We start from the raw sequence: 17,900 nt of genomic DNA, 5'->3' as shown, positions 1-17,900 counted from the left end.
AAAGAGATAAGGAGAGAAATGTTCATTTCAACCATGTTTGTAACTGTAAAAACTATATATATTTAGTGATATGTGCAAATGTCCATAAATGAAAACTATATAAATTTGGCATAGACATAAAATGGTATACTATTCAGCAGTTGACATGGATAAATTGGAACTGCTAGCTACATAAAAAATAAATCCTAAACAATTGTATCATATTAAAAAATAAGTTTAAAAATGATGTAGTTGGCTACCACTTATAAAAAGCTAAACAACAAAAAATAGCATATATATTTTTCAGTGATACATGAATGCATAGTAAAGCATACAATCACAAATGCAGATGATAAACACTAAATTCCAAGGCACGGTTCCCTCAGAGAGAAAGGGATAAGGCAAGGCACACAGGGCTGTATCTGTTGTGTAGTGCTGGCTTTAAAAAAAGGCAGTACTACATTACAGGCAAATATGTTGACATTTAATAAAACTGGGTGGCAGGTGCATGGTGGTAAGCTAGTTTGTATACTTGTCTCTACATTTAAAGTATCTCATAATAAAAATATAAAAACAAATAAAATATGGCATAACAGAACATTTCAAAAATAAATAACAAAAGAGGTGATTTACATATATTTCATCAAAGTCCTTTTTTGAGAAATGCATTGCTTTACAGGAGCATCTGTTGCTCTGAGTCTAGGTCCTTAACGTTGATGGGCCCTGCCTCTCTTTAGAAATTTAGCAAAATAAATGGTTTCTACTACAGCAATAGCACTGCAGTTTTATACAGAACGACAAAGTAAGGAGAATCTCAAGACACATAGTGTGATTAACAAGATAATAAAATTAGTGACAAAATGTTTATGAAAAAATCAGCAACATATTTGTCCTCACCTGGCAAAATATGCCACAGGACAGATAACAGCAGGTGAAGTAGGAAAAATATGTTTTCACTACCTTTTTATAGAACCTAGTAGTTTCTCTTTCATACAGAAGAGAAAAAAAACATCCAGGGTTAGTAATTCTGAATCAGGTTGGTAACCGTCAAGTTAAGATTAATGCCTCTCAAATATCAAAAGGTAAAAGCTTTTTGATAAAAGGGAGAAAAAAAAAAGTCACGTTGTGTCTATGTGTTCACTTGGCCCATTAACCTGCATTCCTATCCCATCACCTAAATTCCAGGATGAGCAGTGATCCAGTTACAAATTCTAAGTCTCCAGTATAGAGAAGCCCAGATGAAGAAGACATGTAAGAAACTTGTCTCATGAACTCAAGATTTCAGAAAAACTCTTTTATCTTTGCATTTCTTGCCTTTGAGGTAGCCTCATTCCTTTTGTAGCTTATTCGAATTGTCTTTTTGTTCATGTGCAAACAGCACACTTAACCAGAGTCATTAAAGTGTCAGTCTACATTATACGAAACGTAGCCAAGACAAGAATATACAGAAGAGGCCCAAGAACTACCAATATACAAAGCACAGAGTTCAATCATTTAGTCTGATACAAATGGAAGTTGATTTAAAAGGCATAGATATATCATTTGGAGGTATCAGAAAAGGAAGATACTGGGAAAAATAACAATTTGTCACAGAAATTTTTATAAAACCTAAATCTAAAGTCACTTGTAATGCAAGCAAAGATCCATCATATTTGAAGAACTCACAAGTATGCTACACTATTTATAGTTCATTCATAGTCATGGCCATGGATTTTCAAGAAAAAAATGTTGATGTTTATTTAGTACATATTGATTAAGAAGCATGAGGAAGTGAATTTTAAGCTTCTGATTCTAAAATTCATCTGGAAAAACAAATATGTAAGAATGTTCTAAAAAAAAAAGGTAATGAGGGAATCTGTCCTTTTAGTAAGAAACATAGTGTAGTGAAATAATAATTAAAAGAGTGAGATAAAATGTTACAACAACAGGCAGGTGAACTAATGGAATAGAATTTTCTCTACACAGACAGTAGGAAATAGAAGTTAATGATCTTTGATGAGAAGAGCATCAGCAATCAATAAGTAATTATCTAATAAACTGGACTACAACACTTGTTCAACTACTTGGAATACTGGCTATGTAAGAGGATTTACATTCTTACTTCAAACCAAATATTAAATAAATTCCCAGCAGGAAGAATTAAAAAAAACTTTTAAAAAGTTTTAAATAAATATTTAATGAAGTAAAGACTTTAAGTATAGAGAAAAATGACCAAAAAAAGATTTTTTTCAAAATGTAAATACTTTTACTTTTATAATTACAAAAGTAATACGTGGGACATTCATAAATCTTAAAATGCATGAAAAAGTAAATAAGAAAGATTGTTGATTTTCCTCACCATCCAGGGGAAGTGTTGTTACATTTTACAGTAATTTCTTTACTTTCTAGTATGTATATATATGAGTTTTCCTTTTTATTATCATATAAATGGGATCACAGTTGCTTTGAAATTTAAAGTTTTCAATTTCTATATCAAACAAATCTTCATATATCAATAGATATTGATGTACACTGTCATCATCATTACTGTCAATGGTTACAATACATCTTACTTCATTAAAAGGAACATTTTGGAATTAAAAACAAACACAAGCACAAACTATTTCTCTCTCAACTACATGGCTTCAAAAGCTGATCGTGTAAGTCTTAATTTTCTTTCTTCTAGTTTTAAAAGTGTAAAAATTCCTTAGGTTAATAGGTGACTTTGACTCAGTAGGGTGGGTCACTCATATACTAAAAAGTGTTGGAAAGTCAAGCACATTTTTATAATTCCAAATATTACACCTAAACATTTGTTTTACCTTCTTTGAAAACTAGTCATGTTAGATTTTCTAAATGATTATTCATCATTGGTATTTCTTCTTTTCTAACTTATCCCTTCATGTTCCTTGATCAAGTTCCTTCTTAGAAAATTTTTTTTTCATTTCTAAGAGATCTTTTCAATAAAATTTTAAAAATTAATATTTCCATATGTTATAAATTATTTTCCCTGCTTGTCATTTGTATTTTATCTTTGTTAATTTTTTGATGAGTGGAAGGTTTCAAATTAATCCCATTTGTCAATATTTACCCTAATGGTTTCTACCTTTACTGACATGCTTAGAAAGAACATCTATCCACTTAAACATTTTCCCATGCTGTTATGTTTTGTTAGATTTAAAAAAAAAATACTTGAATCCTTGCTCTGCTTGAAATTTATTTTGATATGAGGTATGAGAAAGAAATTCTACCAATGTTTGCCTCAAAATCTGGACATTTGCCCCCAGTGAATTAAATACTTTGAACATATGCCAAATTCTTATATCTACTTGGGTCTGTTTGGAGACTTACCATTCCACCACCAATTAATTTTAAAGTTGTCACTTGACTATCTTAAACTTTAAATCAATAAAAACATAAAACTAAAAGCAACAAATTAGAAAAATTATTGCAGCAAATATGAAAGACAAATGGTTGATAACATCATACAAGTCAACAAAAGAACTGGTGAAGATCCAATGGAGGGTGTGGAAGATGGGCAAAGGACATGAGGGAAAAGTCATAAGAAAAGAAAAACATTAAACAGCAAAAAAAAAAAAAAGAAAACAAAATAAAAACACAGCAAACATTAAAAAGTGATTTCCACCTCTCTAGTAATCACACATTAGTTTAAGAAATGAGATAACACTAAACTGTTCAATTAGCAAAGATTGTTTTATAAAATAATCATTTTTCAAAAGCCCTCAGAAGCATCTGGAGGAGAGAGGCACACTTACACTTCCCAGTAGGTATATAAATCGACAGAAACGTTTTTAAAAAACAATTTGGCAATATCTAACAAGAGTCATAAAACAGTGCATATCCTTTGATTCAGCATTTTCCTTTAGACTCTTGCCGAGGAAATAATCTGGAATGTAGTAAAAGATTTATGTACAAAGATATTCACCTTAGTTTTATTTTACATCAAAAATAGAAACTAGGTAAAGGTCTCATAAAATCACAAATATATAAATCATAGCATAATAATAGTATTAAATACTCTAGCTATTTAATATAGTTCTTAAATGTTTAATGGTATGTGAGAAGTCTTACAATATAAGTCAAATAAAAAGAAAGATTTTAATAGTCTATATGTGGTTGGATTCCTAGTCAGTAAAAATGCATGTAGAAAAATAATGGAATGTAAACACATGTAAACGATCATTTCTGCGAAATGAGATTACGGGTGTCTGTCATTTTCCTCATTTCCTTATTTCCAAAATACTTTACAACATGTCTCTATTGTTTTTATCTAGCTAGATGGGAATATAAATTTAAGAATGGCTGGTATTTTTAAGATGGGAAAACTATGAGCAAACATATTTACGAGCTGGAAGAAGCAATAAAGGGACAAGATAAAGGCTTAACAGAAGGGAATGGATACTACAAGGGTCCTGAGAGGAAGAAGCAACAACAGAACAGGTGGAGAGACTCGTTTGGGAGGAATATCTTTCCTTTGGTACTTAGAAGTAAGAAATACCAATAAGGGCAGACACAGGTAGATTTACAAGCAGGCAATGGGGAAAGAACATTCATGGAGCTCGCAGACGTTCCCTTTTACTACCTAAATCAGGCAGGAGGCAAGCTCATAAACTGACACTGAAACAGGCTGAGGAGAAGAATCATCATTCTTTATCATTCGAGAAGAATGATAAAGATTATGAATAGGGAATGGAGAGGAAGCCAATTAAAAATAGTGAAACGATCTGTCCTGGTATTTCTGCTTTCCTAAAAACACACTGCAATCACGAAATTGCTTAATTCTGGGGAACAGGGCTGTTAGTGTCTTGTTCATCTACGAACAGTTCTATTAACATATCCATGCCACATCCTGATTGATCACTTGACTAATTCAGATTTTTTTTTATTCATGTGACACCCTTCAAGCCCTTGGCCAGGTCACTAGAGCCCTCCACATTTGCAGATGCAGCAGTCGATTCACAGTCTTCCGGTTATTTTCCACTTTCCTATGATATGACACATTTAGGAATTCCTCCTTCTTTAAAATTATAATTCATGTGCTTCTAGGACACTAGAAGCTCTCCTTTGGTACTTCTCCTACTATGCCAGTCACCTTTCACTGACTCCTTGGCGGGTGCCCCCTCATTTATGTGGTTATAAATGGTAAAGTGCTCCAAGGCTCAGTTTTTCTCTGCCTCTTCTCTACGCTCATTCATTCACAAGATGATTTCATCCAGGCTCTTGGCTTTAAATACCTTTTATACACTGACAACTTACATGTATAATCTATTACACACATACACTGTGGTCTGGCCATCTTAAGCTTCCACCTGGACTCCAAACTCATATAGAACTGCCCGCTTTACTTAAATGTCTATCAAATTGTCCACAACCAAATCTCAGACTACTCCTCATCCCCAAACTACTTGGCCATTCAACCACATGAGAATTTTATTCAGCTGGTTGTTCAGGCTAAAAACCTAGGAGTCATCCCTAATAGGCCCTCATTTCTTCTTGTCCTCTTCTAGTAGAGTTACAAATCCTATCTACTCTACTTTCAAAATGTACCAGGATCTGATCACTTCTCCTCACTTTCATTCTAGTTCAAGCCACAGTATCTCTCACCTGGGATGTCTTAGTACCTCAGGTAGCTTTATCCCTCATCTCTTATCCCCCATAGTCTAGTCTCCCCACAGCAACCAGAGGGATTCTATAAAAAATACCTAAGTCCAATCGCAACACTCCTCTGCTTATAGCTCTACAATGACTTCCCATTGCACTCAGAGTAAAATCCAAATTCTTTATGAAGGCCCCAGAGCCCAAATAGTCTGCTGCCCTGCAATGTCTGACCTCGAGTCTTCCATGTTTCTCCCCTTTACTCAACATGCCAAGCATCTTTCTGCTTTTCTGGCTTCAGGGCATTTGTCCTTGCTCTTCCTTCTATTTAGAGCACTCTTTCTCCAGATTTACCCTGGACTCATTCTACGTTAGCCTCAAAAGGAAGTCCTTCTAAGAGAGGCTTTCCCTGATTACCCTATATAAAAAACAAGCAACTCATTCCTTTATCATGCTTTATCTATTTCAATGTATTTTTCCATAGCATATATCCCCATCTCATTTATTATATGTATATTTGTCTATTTTCCCACCCGATTACAATTCTCACAAACAAATGCTTTTCTGTTTTGTTTACTTTGATAGACGTAGGAACTGGGCATCTGCCTGTTATATAGTAGGTGCCTGTAAATATCTGTTGAACGAGGGAGTCAATGAAATATTTTTCAGTACCAACTATGTATGAGGCCACTGTATACTGGGTGCCAGAATAGGAAATTAAGTAGCTTGCTCATTTCTGGGTAGCTCAGGGTTCTTAATCATAAATTAGGAAAAACCAATCTGGACTTTTAAAAAAAGTAATTACTGCATGGTCAATGGGGACTTCTCTGGTCTGACCGGCGAAGGAGGGAGGCAGGGAACAAGAAGATCTTCCTTCTGTTTACGGGAGACCAACAATTTCTCTAGTGACTATACCAAATAGGGGCTTCCCAAATAAAGGGAATGTTCGATGTTTGTCCCAGGCATATTTTCCAAAATTTTCTTATCCAATTAGCAAGACCGGGAAAGTGTCCAAATAAAATATTTATCTAAATAAAACCCACACAATTTTTAAATAAGCAATTTCAGAAATATTAATGGTATCCTTCTGAATATAACATAGGATAGTCTAATTAGCATTGTTTCATTTAATTTCAGTTTTTACAAGAAAGGCACCAACAGACCAGGTGTAATACACGAAAGCTTTTTCCCCTTTCTCTTCTCCATCAGCAACAAAATCCCAAAGTATGATTTCCAGATTCTCTTGAAGAAACATGAACATACGATGTGTCCCAGATGGTGCCTTCCAATCTCTTACACACAGAAATGAAGCTTTTACTGTGAAGAACAGTGGGCATTTCTAACTCTGTTGAAAGCAGAACAATGACATATATCTATCCTTATATATTCACAAACAGAAAGCTCTCGATTTCAAAAAGGCAAGTCGATTGCCCACCCTTTTATTCAGTCTATCAAAATACTAAATTTTATTACTATTCTATTGCACATTATTTCTGAATTAGTAAATTATCAGATTCAAGGAAAGCAAGTAATAAAGCCTAGGACAGAGTGACACAGAAAGAACATTTATCTGCAATATGGCAAAATAAAGAGCTGTTTCCTGAGTTTCAAGATACGTTCCTTGCCACCTTCTCATCTGACCCTGTTGACTCAACAAATATGTGTGAAAGGCAATTTTCTCATCTACTTATATAATCGTCTCCTCAACACTCGCTTTGGCATTTGAAAGCAGAATAAGTTCATGACGTTCTTTCTCTTAAACGACATGCAAATAATAAAAATGAGCCAGTATCAAAATCACCAATCTCATCCCAAAGATAATCACATGAAATAATTGGTCTGAGTCACCCACTTCCAAGTCAAAGATCAAAAGAAATGTATAAACCAAGGACAGAAAAGTCAGAAGGTAGCTGGGAAACAGTGAGGAGAAAAAGAGAACAAAAGCTTAACCCTGTAAGTGTAGGTATTACTGTGTATGTGTGTGTGAATTTGAATAGGCCCATGTGTGAGGGTGTTGACTTGAATGGGTTCATATGCATGTGTATGCCCATATGGGTACATCGGCCTGGGCAAGTGTGTGTGTGTGTGTGTGTGTGTGTGTGTGTGTGTGTGTGTGTGTTGACCTGAGCAAAGAAGAGTGTGTGTCTAAGTATGACTACTGTAGCAAAGCGTGTGTATTTGTGCTTGAGCAAACAGATGTTTATGGGAATGAGGGAGAGGGTTGTGTAGGACAGGATGAATGAGTGTGATTGTGAATGTGTGTGTCTGTGTGTGTGCATGTAACAGAAAGAACTAGAGACTTTTCATTTTCCTGCATACTGTATATGGGGCTGTTTTCTTAAAAATTATGAAAGCAAAGACAGGTTCACCAAAATTTGCCACTCCTACATAGGGCAGGTACTTCCAACTCAATAGGAATTAGGTGTGAAAAATATCCTAAAGTGATTTAGCAGCAGGGCATGCAGATTTCAGTTGATTCAAACATTGCCACTTTATAAGGTAACAGAATGCTATTTTTCCTTTCAGTTTAAAATAACCCGATATAATGAACAAGTAAATATTCCCTTCAATAAAAGACTCTTTAAATCAGTATTACAATTGATTAATGTCCCTTGATTAAACACCATTTTATTTTAAATTAGGGCTTAACAAATAATTTCTGAATGGTCACGATTAAATCCTTTGCTGGTGTGTTAGTGTCATACATAAAACATAAAATGCACCCCTGCCAGAGATCTTTCAATTTTTATTATTTTTTTTAATTTTTATTTACTTATGATAGTCAGAGAGAGAGAGAGAGAGAGAGAGAGAGAGAGGCAGAGACACAGGCAGAGGGAGAAGCAGGCTCCATGCACCGGGAGCCCGACGTGGGATTCGATCCCGGGTCTCCAGGATCACGCCCTGGGCCAAAGGCAGGCGCTAAACCGCTGCGCCACCCAGGGATCCCTCTTTCAATTTTTAAAACTAAGTACCACGAAGCACTGCTGCCGTGTGCTAGATCATAGCTGTATTTTGATGCCCGCAACACACCTCAAGTCGGTTCACTCTGCTCTGCTCTCCAGGGCTCACCGGGCGGGGAAGGACCACGTGCAGGCCAATGGAAAAGAGAAAAATGCTCTCATCTTCAGAGCTGCCTTTAGCGCTCATCAGGTTTTAAAACCCCAAGATGAACCTGGAAGGACATCAAACTCGTCCAGGGGACCTGCGCTTCCCCAAAGTTCCGGTCCCGAAGCCTCTTCATCAGATGGAAAGTAACAAAGGCAGGCTTTCTTTTTAGAACTCAGCTAATATTTCGGGGCTTTTTTCCGCCAGCATCTCAGGGATATGTGTGTATAGATATATGCACACTTGTAAACACACGCACAAATAAAAATTTGCTCTTCCATCTAACGTCATCTTTATTTTTAAAAAAAAATCAAATAAAAGCTGCCAACCAACAGTATTTACCACTCACACTGCTTCCCACCTTGGTCTTACAAGAAGAGCACCAAGAAGTTCAGCAAACTTGAGGATGGGCTGTGGCTTTCAGTCCCTTGTGGTCACCACCGAGAAGCTGGGGCCTAAAACCCAAGGACAGGTGAAAGGGGGGGCCCCATTTCTCCCTTCTCATCAGTGACAGACCCTGAAATATTTATGTGCCTAGAACACAGCGGTCTCGCTTGCTTGTGGCTCCACCTCCTCCGCAGCCACTTCATCCATCCACCACCCAAGGCCCATATCACCTCCCCCACCTCCCTTGGGAGTGGGGCTGGGGCCTGCCCTGCTACTCTGTGTTTCATAACCTACAGCTCTACGTGGGACCTTTCTCTGCCTCTTTCAAGTCTTGAAACCACAAGGTTGTTCCTTTTGGGCAACCCAAGTTACTGTTCCCCCAGAGAATAAAACCCCAAAGTTCTTTGGTTTTCCCCTGGAAGAGGAGTGAAATGTGGAATGCTCAGATTCTTAAAAAATCAACTTGGCCTCTTCTTCCTGGGAGGAAGAGTTAACAGCAGCCACAATCGTTGATGTTCTATTAATACACCATTTTGCTTGAGTTTAACAGACTTTCTGGACACTCTGTAGTATACAGATAGTACTTTTTTTCAGATTAATAATTAGACTGCTCCAGGTACTTAACCCAAAAAAGTATCTAGAGATTAAAGAAAAATGTACTGGGAATATTTTTTGATAATGTAAGTAGCATACTGTTGACATGAGTTTATGTTTCCAGACTTTCCAAATGCACTGGGAGTGTGCACATATGTACATATATGTGGATGTGTGTGAGGGTATCTCCGTGTGTGTGTAGGTATGCCTATGGCAATCAAGATGCCCCACTGTGTTTTCCTGAGGTATAAAAAGCTTTATTTATTTTTTTGTTTGGTAAATAAAAGCTTGATACTTTTCTGTTACTGAAAAAAATCTCTTCCAGTTTACTTTGTGGCTTTGTTTTTGCTAATGAGAATTAACACGCAGATTTCATCAGGATTTTCAAGTATATCTGCATTGAGAGTTACACAGGGTATTGGCATAATTTTTCATTTCTTCTGACTGTGGCCAGAGTCCCTTTCTCATTCTTAAATGTGTTTCTTTGTGCTTTTGTCTCACTTTTTAAGTTCCATTTACCAAATGTTTATTTCATTATTTCATTTTAAACTAGCCTTAGATACATCATTCATCAACTCTATTGTTTGTCCATTTTCTAACATTAAATCCTGTGTTTTGTTCCTATTATTAATTTATTCTTGGGGCGCCCGGGTGGCTCAGTCATTGAGCATCTGCCTTCGGGTCAGGGCATGATCCCAGGTCCTGGGATCAAGTCTCGCGTCGGGCTCCCCGCAGAGAGCCAGCTTCTCCCTCTGCCTGTGTCTCTGCCTCTCTTTGTGTTTCTCATGAAGAAATAAATAAAATCTTAAAAAAAAATCATTCTTACTGCTTAAGTTCAGTTTATTGTTGTTATTCTGTTTCAGGATTCTTTTTCCTCCCAAATATCTAGAGTTGAGTGTTTCACTCATGTATTTTCAAATTTTATTGTTAAGCAACAAGATATCTTAGGGCTATAAATTTATCTATGAATATGTTTTTGACTGCAAAGTATAACTTTGATATGCAATATTCTTCTTCAATTACTTTCTTAAAAGTCTACAGTTCTATTTTTATTTTATCTTTGACCCGGGGGCAATGTGTCCTTTTTCCTGTAAATATTCTAAGCCTAAAAAAAGAGATTCGTGAATGGAGGTGGGGGGGGGGTCCATCTGAGATATTAAAATCCTAATAATATTATTAGCTATCGATAAATCTCATCTTACTATACTCTGGGCCTCTTTTCTCTATTTCAACCAAGAAACAACTGCCAGATTTCCATTTGTGCTCTGTAGTCTGACCTATCAAAACTAATAAAAGATTTCAAGTGGAGCTTTTTGCAAAAGCTTTCTTTTTTTTTATAAATTTATTTTTTATTGGTGTTCAATTTGCCAACATATAGCATAACACCCAGTGCTCATCCCGTCAAGTGCCCCCCTCAGTGCCCGTCACCCAGTCACCCCACCCCCCGCCCATCTCCCCTTCCACCACCCCTAGTTTGTTTCCCAGAGTTAGGAGTCTTTCATGTTCTGTCTTCCTTTCTGGTATTTCCCACTCATTTTTTCTCCTTTCCCCTTTTTGTTTTCCCGTTTATATTCAAAGTACTTATTGAAAGAAAGGCTGTTAATCTTTCCCGTTGCATGACTCTGTGACTGGTAAGAAGATGCAAACTCCCTACCATCAGAGCACAGCTTTTTCTCCTTCCCTCTGGTACTCCACACTTCTCTTTCCACTGAGTTCCATCACTTTTTAAGTGGTAATCACAAATGGAGGCATTTGGGGGCAATTAAGAAGAGCCTCGTGATTTAAATTCTTTAAAATCATTTAATATCAGAAATGCTCATGTTGATTGATCATTTAAAATATCCCGTGAGACGTTTGGGTTTCCTCCCACAAAGGAAGTATAGGAAGGTCAAAGGAGGTTGGCAACGGGACAGCAGCTGCGGAGAAAATAAGTAAAGCCTCCAACACCAAGTTCAGTCACGTTTACGTGTTATACCTCTCAGTTTAAAAACTATGCGTGGAACTAAAAGCAAACTCTTGTTAAATGACTTCTACTTTTTTTCTGAGAAGACTTCACAGTTTCACATGCAGTTCTTCAGACCTCTGACAGAGATCAAAATAAGAGGCAATTTTAAGATGTCATTCCTTATCTAGCCATGTTCTTCAGACACGCTTTCCCCAAGATAGACTAAATGACAACCTATTCCCCCGTCTTGGTCTGTACCAGATAAACTACCATTCCCAATCTGCCTTGACTATAGTTCTTGCAGAATATGATTAATGACATAGTCCAAGCAGAAGTCCCCAAGGAAAACATCCTCTCTTAATTCTATATCTAATGAAATGGTGTAATTCATAATTCATTAATCTGACTGGGGTGACAAAACAGACTGCAAGGAAAAAAAAGTGCCTCTATCACATCCTAAGAGACAAAACTGAGATAATGCATTAGTGATAAAACATACTTGAAATTCACCATATTCTGCTGAATAACACAAGGTTTCCTATTTAAAAAAATAAATAAATAACACCAACACACTCATTGTGGTCACCTCCAAAGAAGCCTACAGAATTCTCATTAAGTCATTAAATTTGATTTTTCATGAAAGAAAATCTACTACGCAATGGATTTCCAAACTACAAATTATACTGAGAGGATGAGTTAAGTAAAAGTCTACTCAACAGTGATTTATGAAGGACAGTGGGAACAAGTGAGTTAATAGGATTTTGTCTTTCTACTCTAGGTTCCTTATGCCTCTTCTTCAAAGAGGATTGCCTGTCACTCCTATGAAGCATACACTTTCCAAGTGTGAGGTCATTCCACAGTTTATACTTATTAAGCTAATGGAGCTTAGTACATCACTTTATTCAAAACTAGCTTTGAACTAAATGCAATAGACTAACATGCAAAGCCAATTTCTTTTAGTACTTTAAAGTTTAAAAACAGCAAAAGGCAATAATAATGGAAAATTTAATATTCGGTCTGACTCAGCATAATCCTAATTAGCAGCAGCAGCAGCAACAACATATACCTTAGTTGTCAAGGTTTGGTTGAATCCTGCACTCATGGAAGGTGCCCTTCCTAAGCCATAAAGGATATTTTGAGTTCTGAATGTCATCTCCACATATTGAATCTAACTTCCTGGATTTTTAAACTTTCATCTGTACCCGAGGCTAGCAAGTGAACACCATTTGCTTATCAATATAGAACAGAGTAAACCCAGACATCTCCCCCAGGACTGAAAGATCCTAGATCATCAAGCCTAAAAAGTTAAGTCACTGGAATATTTTTCCATCCTAAAAACTATGAAGATATCATTCTGTTAGTGATTATATAACTTGGAGGTTGTGAGGGCGGGGAAGCAGATTTCGGCCTATGTGAGGAAAATCTCCTCTACACATGGGTTCTCTCCATTTGAGAAGGAAATTTTAAAAAACAATACAAATATCTAGTATTGAAGAGCTCAGAATTCATAATGAATCAAAAGATAACTTTACACTGGTCATGAAGTCTTTGCCAAAGGAATATGCCAATTTACTAACCTTGATTCTATCAGAGAGATAAAGCAGTTGAGGTAACGATAGTGAGATCTACTCTTCTGCTTGGATCTTGTCCACAGACACCAAATTCTTCAGTTACCATGAAATACTGAGTACAAGTGCTGTGTTCAGTTACATAGATGTAGTGTGAGTCTCACAAACAAGTGAATTTTAACTATGGATAAAAAGATGAAGATGCGTGCTATGACTAGGCAAGTTTACTTTAATTTTTTTTTAAAGATTTATTTATTTGAGAGAGTGGATGAACAGGAGGAGGGATAGAGAGAGAGAGAGAGAGAGAGAGAATCCTCAAGCAGACTCTCACTGAGTGCAGAGCCCCACTCAGGGCTCAATCCCAGGACTCTGAGATCATGACCTAAGCCAATGTCAAATGCTTAACTGATGACTGAGCCACCCAGGCGCCCCTGTCAAGTTTCTTGTATATCCAGCTCTCCCTTGCCAGACAAGCAAGGCCACAAAGCTATGTTCATTTTTAACAACTTCTTCACTTTCCATCAAGATTTGGTTCACTATCAAGTGAGTCTGAAACATTTTCCTTAGCACTCCTTTCTCTTTGTTCCCATTGTTTTTCTTTGTACAGAAGTATTCTGACCTGGATAGTTTTCCTTGCATTTTTACTGTTCATCCTATCTCTACCTTCCTAATCCAACATCCAGACTTGAAGACTTTCCTGTACCAATTTTAGAAAGAGCATGCCATTCTTCTCAAATCATGGTTCTCAAATATTTGCAAATCAAAATGACTTGCAATTATTTTTAAATCATGTATTAGGAAGCCTTTGATTATAAGTATCTGACACTGCAACTCAAAGCCTTGAGCAATAAAAGTTATTAATGGAACTTACTGCAATAACTTATTTTTTTCCTTTTTTTAAATAAATTTATTTTTTATTGGTGTTCAATTTACCAACATACAGAATAACACCCAGTGCTCATCCCGTCAAGTGCCCCCCTCAGTGCCGGTCACCCATTCACCCCCACGCCCGCCCTCTTCACCTTCCAGAGTTAGGAGTCTTTATGTTCTGTCTCCCTTTCTGATATTTCCCACACATTTCTTCTCCCTTCCCTTATATTCTCTTTCACTATTATTTATATTCCCCAAATGAATGAGAACATATAATGTTTGTCCTTCTCCGATTGACTTACTTCACTCAGCATAATACCCTCCAGTTCCATCTTATTATTTTTTTAACTGAGAAAAGTTATTGGTTCATGTAACCAAAAACTACAGTGACAGGATTTGGCTTGGTTCAGCAGCTGAACAATGCCACCAACACTATCTTCATACCAACCTTCTGACCTTAGGTGTCGTATTCATCCTAAGACTTGTTTTGATCTTCAGATGATCTGTAGTACCTCCTAAAACTACAGCTTCAATTACTTTCAGTAGGAAAGTCATAGTCTATTTTCCCAGTAACTCAATTAAAATGCCAGTCCAGTTTAGCTGTACACATCTGTTCCACATGACCATCACTAAAAAAAAAAAAAAAAATCATTGTGGCTAAGGGGATAGGAAACACGGGTTGCTTACACCAATCAGGGCCCTTTTGGAACTGAAGGAGAGGTCTGTGTTACCCAGGTTTCATAGTTAGGACGCTTGGGACACTGTATTTGGAAGAGAGAAGGGATGTTTGAGAGTCAACCAGCAAATACTGACAATAAAACTAAATTTTTGACATTTATCAGGTTGTGATTCTTCTGTCCTTCCTATTCCTTGCAATATTCCACACAAACTAGCATAACATTTTCTATATAGCAGGTGCAATATGAATAATGATATTAGTAGAACACAAACATATAGAGAATAAATGCTTAATATGTTTGCTATACAAACTCAATACATTTGAGAATCACAAGATGCAAAGAAAATAAAATTTGGAAATCATATTTAAACACACTTGTCATTTAAAAAACTCATTGTGACCAGAGACCCATGTTTTGCTTTTTCACTGTTCTTTTCACTCCTAAAGCACCATACGTTTTAAATCACACTTGGAAAGGACATTTGATTTTCTAACATTTTAATTGTGATTTTATAATTTTATTGGAGGGTAAAAAGTTAAAATATGGCTTTTAAAAAGGATGACCATTCAGGCTGGTTTATCCTGAAGATTCCTGGTTTATGCCTTTTGTCCCGGGCATATTATTAATACTTTCAAGAGAATCTTGCTTTGTACAATAAATTACATGGTCAGTCTAATTTTAAATAAATGTCAAACACCTATTTTGTATTCTAAATAAAACTGAGATAAGAAAACTACCTAATCAAGTAAAAATCATGCTAAATAGGTATATACTCTTTGCAGGAGTAAAAAAAAAAAAAGTTATTCAATTTACCATTTGTAAGAAATAAAGCATCACATCTAAAGTCCAAAAGAAAACTCATTTAAAGCCACAGCTGTTGTGCTATAAGGATGTGGATTAAAACTCATCATTATCTTTCTGTTAATACTCTTCTCTGGACCAATCAGTGGTCATATGGTGTTTACAGACCCTGGACACTGAGCTGACTTGAATGGCCTTTGTATTGCAATACAATCAGATTATGTCTAATCTAAATGCGGGGTGTCCTTTATAGAACAGACAAATCCTAATCCCTCATTTACAAAAGCAAAGCCAGTCTAGTCTCTGATGGCTATCTATTCATTTCCATTTTTAAAAACATTTTAAGGGACAGAAATTAAAATAAAATTGAAATTCACTCAGTCTAAATTTCATCTTAAAGGTAAGAATTCAAAGATTTTGAGCTACAGCTAAAGCACTGTTGTGATAGCCTCAAACATGTTATTGCATAAACACAGTTCTTTAGTTCTTTTCTTCCTGCAGAATAGAGTAACAAAATAAACTACCCCCACCGTTCTAAAAGAATAAAGCCAAGCTTAAAAAGCATCTAATTTCCCATTCTCTAAATTACTTGGGAGTTTATCTTAAAACTCAGATTAGTTAGCTGCACCTATACTTTATCAGTTAAGCTGTAATAATGTTTTAAAGCCAAGGTCCCCATTAGAGGATTCACCAAACTTTTCTGGAATGGACCTTTCTGCTTTTTGCCATCTCACTACATTATTGTCAAGTCCTGCTTCCCCATGAAACCTTGGGATTCACTGGTATTTTCAAGGGCATGAGGGGGTAAAGTACGGATGTGCCAATATCTCCTCCCCCCACCCCAAATCATGGCTTTCACCATCTGTCACCCCCGACCTTCTCTTTCACTGCCATCCTCTTCCTCCCAGGACCCTAGAATTCACTGTCAGTACATATCCTGATGCCATCTCCTTCCTCAGCTCTGCAGGCTGCTACTAATTTGGGGAAATCCTTCTTTTTAAATTTTACATTGTCTCTGTGAGCCATTTTCTCATGACCCGAAAATGAGAGTCTAAAATTAGAAGAGAAAGACAAAGAAGTAATTGAAGTATGGAAAACAGTTATCCGGAATGTACCTACCACCCTCCCACTCATCGGAGTTTGGGGTTTGAAACTGTCAAACAGGAAAGGAGTTCTATGTTGTTTAAAATGAATAAGGGAGACATTTTGTTAGGGCATCAGGAAGGGAAAGAGTTATTTCCACAAAGACTGGTAGTGCTCAGGTCTTAACACAACTGTATAAAGCCACCAATAAAACAACAACAAAAGTAGCAGGGGCTTTGGTGCACTCGTGGGTTTTCTTCAGAGATGGAGGTGAAAGGCAGGCTCGTTCACAAGAACGAAAAGACATTTCAAGTCTAACTTGATGACTGATTTCACTCCTGTTAAAATACTCAGACACCACTTTCCCCAGCCCCATCCATCTCCATGAAGCAAAGAGCTCTATTGATAGCTCTGCTGAAAAGCAAAAATATTCCTCAGTGGTGCCTTTAGAGTATTTAGCACAGTCCCTTAGAGTAGGAGGTCAGTAGCAAAATATTTCTCCACAATGCACACAATGGATCCATACCTAAAATGAATTGGTTGGGTTTTTTTTTTCATCTGACTTATATATTGTCCAGGATAAAAGTCTTACCTAGATTCCTCTCAGTGCCTAGCACCTACCACAAAATATATGCTAAAAATAAAGAGCAAATGCTCCTGCATCAATAAATAATACAATAAGGTAAGTTTGAAGCTAAAATTTCACAAGGCATAGAGACAAATTTAGTTGACTTTTCATTTATGTATTAATTCAAAACAAACCCTTCATCCAATCAACATTTATTAAGTTCCTACCGTGTTCTAAGGACTACAGTGGACAGAAGACAAATTAGAAACTCCTCCTACTTTTAATGATGTTAAAGAGAGAGATATAATTATCTAAGGATATAAGATGATTTAATACACTCTAAAAGAATGATAAACTCTTCAACCTGCCCTCCGTTTGCTATAGCCCCCCATGCGCCGCACACTGTGTTAAGTACTACGGATAAAGTAATCAAAAATGCATAAATATGATGGCACCACTGGGGAGAAGAAAGGCACAAAGAAAAAGCCAGAGAAAAGACTTGTAAGTTTGGGGAAAAAAAAGAGTGCTCAGAGAACTGCAAACAGCTAGGTATCTTGAGGAGAGCAAGATGGGAGTTATTAGGAGGAAGGAGTGAGTAGAGACTCAGGAAGAATCCAGACCACAGTGGTCCTTATGTGCTTCCCCCCAAAATTAAAATTCTATCCTGTAGGAAATGGTAAGTCATTAAAGACTTTAAAGAAAGTATCTCTCTTCCACAATTTCAA

General features: G+C 36.6%; 1 protein-coding gene across 8 annotated transcripts in view; it reads right to left on the bottom strand.

The window, feature by feature from the left end:
- Nucleotides 1-17,900, bottom strand: part of ZNF385B (zinc finger protein 385B) — a 387,675-nt gene that overhangs the window by 335,128 nt on the left and 34,647 nt on the right. The window contains exon 1 of one of the 8 annotated variants that reach the window (XM_072811277.1): nucleotides 14,492-14,631. The exons of the other annotated variants lie outside the window; for them this stretch is intronic. The gene's annotated coding sequence lies outside the window, so the exon portion shown is untranslated. Of the gene's footprint in view, nucleotides 1-14,491; nucleotides 14,632-17,900 lie in introns of those variants that run through there. 8 annotated transcript variants of the gene reach the window in all.

This window comes from Canis lupus, chromosome 34, assembly GCF_048164855.1.
Source record: "Canis lupus baileyi chromosome 34, mCanLup2.hap1, whole genome shotgun sequence".
NCBI classification, from domain to species: Eukaryota; Metazoa; Chordata; class Mammalia; order Carnivora; family Canidae; genus Canis; species Canis lupus.
The sequence above is the reverse complement of the archived record's forward strand: the minus strand, read 5'-3'. Positions and strand labels throughout refer to the sequence as shown.